At 47.2% G+C, this 4,130-nt stretch overlaps 1 pseudogene; it reads right to left on the reverse strand.

Annotated features, from left to right (window-relative positions):
* Positions 1-284: 284 nt before the first annotated feature.
* Positions 285-1,960, reverse strand: LOC146627484 (GTPase IMAP family member 7-like; annotated as a pseudogene).
* Between the last annotated feature and the right edge of the window lie 2,170 nt (positions 1,961-4,130).

The raw sequence follows: 4,130 nt of genomic DNA on the forward strand, positions 1-4,130 counted from the left end.
ATTGTAATTTACAAGCCAATACCAAAAGAGTGATCACGTCCCTGCTCTTGATCAATAACGCATACACAACACCATGAGTTACAAACATCCATGACGACAATCGTCACGTTTTAATTTTAAATTTTTTCCTTTTCCTTTTATTGAAATATTTACAGTTACTATTTTTACAATCAAAACAGATGTCGGTCACATAAAATTACACAGCTGAAATATTTTCACACCTTAATTATTTTCTTGTATTTTATGATAATCTGGATTTAATCTTTTGCAGCTAAAGCAGATTATCACTGGGTAATGCATCCCATCTTTTTCATTACTAAAGCGGCTGCCAGCACAGCGCCCCCTGCTGTCACAACAGCACATCCACCTTTAATACAAGTCATAAAGCTCTGATTGAATGAGTTGTTTCTCTCCGCCTGTTTTTTTGCTTCTTCTGGCTTCATCTTTGGATTTTCTCTCAGAAGTCGCCTTATTTCTTTTTCTATGGCTTTCTGGGCCTCCGTGAAGAGTTCACTGGTGTAGTATCTTCCTTCATTTTTCTGACTATTGCATTGATCTTCTTCAGCAGCTTAGAGACTTGAGTTGAGTCTTCATCTCTGTTGTCAATAACATGATATCCTCCATGGCATTGACGAATGAAGTCTTTAATTGGTTGATATTTGCTTATTAATTCTTCTATGTTGACTCCTTCAGCCTTCAGCTGGTCTCCATGTGTGAACAGGGCCATGGTGTAATCTCGTGCTGCTTCTCCAAATGTTTCCTTGATGACTTCCAGAGACTTTTGGTCTTCCTTTGAGAATCTTGTTGCCTGCACAACAACCAGGAAAACATGAGGACCAGGAGCAGCAAAGGAGATGGATTTAAGAACCTCTTTAACCACACTGTCGTATGGTCTTTTGGTGTCAGACAGACCTGGAGTATCAACTATAGCCAGTTTCTGACCATCAAACTGAGCTGTTTCCTTCTGACATACTGATGTCACCGAGGACAAAGACAGACGGGATTTAAACAGGTTTTCCCCTAAGATGGTGTTTCCTAATGCACTCTTGCCAATTCCAGTTTTGCCAGTGACCACGATCCTCAGCTCATCTGGTTTCTCTGAGTCTGTTGGAGAGAAACACAGAGCTCAAAGCTTTACACTTAACTAAACTGTCCTATCTCGACATCAGTGGGAGTTTGCTCGTGCTGGACTTTTAACTCACATAAAAAAATAAGTAAAATATAATTTTGCTTAAAAAAATTGAAGGCCGAAAACTAAACAAGAAATTACAGCAATATGAAAATAGAAATATTCCCCAAAGACCAAAGAGTGTGTGATTTAAGAGGAATAGTTATGCCTGTAGCAGATTAGAAAAGGATTATTCGACTTCTCTCATGATTTCAACTAATAATCACTCCCTGACTGGTGAGTGAATGCTAACAATAAAATATGAGTCTGTTTGCTGTTTGCTTTGAGTGCTACAAAAAACAGTTATGGACTCATTACACTGGCCAACAAGTTTGGTTTGATTTAGAGACAAATCTAGTCAAACAGAAGACCCTTATGAAAATTTCAGTTTACCCTGCCCAGGATAGGGTTACCGGAGCCCCGCCCTGGAGCCAGGCCCGGGGAGGGTGCCCGAGGATGAGTGTCTGGTGGTCGGGCCTTAGTCCAAGTGGCCCGGCCGGGCACAGCCTGAAAAGGGGGCATGGGCCCTTCCTCCTGCAGGCCCACCACCTGCAGGAGGCACCATAGGGGTCGGGTGCATTGTGAGACCTGGACGGGCGTGATTGGGATCAACGGCCTCCCTGATATGAACCCGAGTGTGTTTTGTTATTGGACTTCTGTGCAACCACAGTTTGGCCATAACGAACACCCTGTTCGAATATAAGAGTGTCCATAAGTGCACGTGGCACCAGGACGCTCTAGGCCAGAGGTCGATGATCAATTTTGTAATCGTATCACCAGACCTGCGGCCATGTGCTCTGGACACTCAGGTAAAGAGATGGCCTGAGTTGTCAACTGATCACCACCTGGTGGTGAGTTGGATCAGGTGGCGGGGGAGGACGCTGGACAGACCCGGCACGCCTAAATGTATAGTGAGAGTGGGAATGCCTAGCAGCGGTCCCAGTCCGCGAGATCATCAAAGCACACCCTCGGCATAGCTTCAACAGCATCCAGAGGGAAACTAGGGTCATTGAGTCCGAGTGGTACATGTTCAGCATCTCCATTGCTGAAGCTGCTGCAATGAGCTGCGGCTGCAAGATGGTTGGTGCCCGGCGTGGTGGTAACCCCCAAACCAAATGGTGGACACCAGAGGGGAAGGGAGCCACCGGGCTGAAGGAGTCCTATTGGGCTTTGTTAGCCTGTGGGACTTCGGAGGCAGCAGATAGGTACCGACAGGCCAAGCAGAATGTGGCTCGGGCAATGGCTGAAGCAAAAACTTGGGTGGGGGAGGAGTTTGGAGCAGCCATGGAAAAAGACTTTCGGACTGCCTCCAAGAGATTTTGGCAAACCGTCAGGCGACTCAGGAGGTGAAATCAGTGCTCTACCTTTGCTGTGTGTAGTGCTGCTGACTTTGAATTTTTGGGCGGTGGAAGGAAAACATCGAGGACCTTAATCCCACTGACGCTTCTCTCGAGGAGGAAGCAGACACTGGGGATAAGAGGGATGACTCGCCAATTTCCGGAGATGAGGTCACTGGGGCAGTTAAACAACTTTTTGGTTGCAGAGCCCTTGATGTGGATGAGGTCCGCCCCAAGTTCCTAAAGGCTCTGGATTTTGTAGGGCTGTCCTGGCTGACATGCCTCTACAACGTTGTGTGGAGATCAGGGGTGATACCCCTGGACTGGCAGACTGGGGTGGTGGTCCCCATTTTTAAGAAGGGGGACCGGAAGGTGTGTTCCTTTTTTTTTTTTTGTCCCGTTTGGATCTATAGAATAGAATAGAATAGAATTAAACTTTATTGTCATTGCACATGCACAGGTACAGGGCAACGAAATGCAGTTTGCATCCATCCAGAAGTGCTTTAGTGATATAGATATATTACAATATATATTATAGCCATCAGAATTGTTGTCTTAAGGCCAAGAAAGATGCCAAGCGGATTTATTTTACCAAGTGGATCATCATGGCCTTGCCATATTGGTCCATTTGATTGACCTTTATTATAATTATGAATTTATTTTATTTTCAGTTGCTACAAACGGGACAGGCATGACTGTGGGATAGGACAGGGGGAGAGAATGACAGAAAGAGAGGGAGAGAAAGAAAGAAAACCAAAGGGGAGAAGAGACGGTGAAAAGGGGGGGGAAGAGAGAAAAAAAAACAAACAAACAAAAAAAAAACACCTGGGTCACCTGTATGGAGAAAAAAAAACAGAAGAGAAAGCAAACAACAAAGAGCAACATAATAAGAAAAAAAAAGCACCATCACAATAAACTAGCTAGCAGTAGATATCAATAGTTACTAAATAATAAACGATATTGTGCAGCACGCAAGATAGACAGCGCACAATGTGCTTTGAGGTAGCAGCCAAGAAAGCTGTAGTCCGCGTCTGTGAATACCCATGTGTACACCTGTGTGCATACCTGTGTGGATCAGCATGCTTGCATTCCAAAGGTTTCTCCATGTAATGATCTGCTAGGGAGTGTGGGGAGCCACAGCCCTGTCCTCTATGGTATCAAGCAGGTATGGAGGAGATCAAAACTCCAGACATCCAGAGGCCCCCAGAACACAAGAGACCAAGGAAGACCAACAGAGGGGCAGCCGCGCCACTGTCCCAGTAAGAGCAGAGGAGAGTCCCAGATGAGGGCTCACTCAGCAGCCGCGGAGCAGAAGCCAGGGGGAGTTGCAGTGACGCGCCCGTGAGCTCCGCCGGCAGCCAGCTGTGCCTGAGTGACCGAGCCCCAGGCCGAGAGGCCGGGGGCACCCCACCTCCGAAGTGGCCCGAGCGAGCCCCAGGCTCCAGGCCCCGATAAGCGGCCGCCAAGGAGTGAGCCGGTGTGTACCCAGACGCCCACCCCCAGATACAAAGAACCACCAACGCACCGACACCTGAGGGAGTCCGCCACCGGCAGGGGAAGTGGTGGTGGGTGGAGATAGGCCTCCAAGCCTTGGAGGGCCCGAGATGTCCCCAGAGAGGTGGCGT

The sequence above is a fragment of the Diplotaxodon limnothrissa genome, linkage group LG8 (genome assembly GCF_057381915.1).
Source record: "Diplotaxodon limnothrissa isolate DT_005_m linkage group LG8, D_limnothrissa_male_GT1.1, whole genome shotgun sequence".
Taxonomy (NCBI): domain Eukaryota; kingdom Metazoa; phylum Chordata; class Actinopteri; order Cichliformes; family Cichlidae; genus Diplotaxodon; species Diplotaxodon limnothrissa.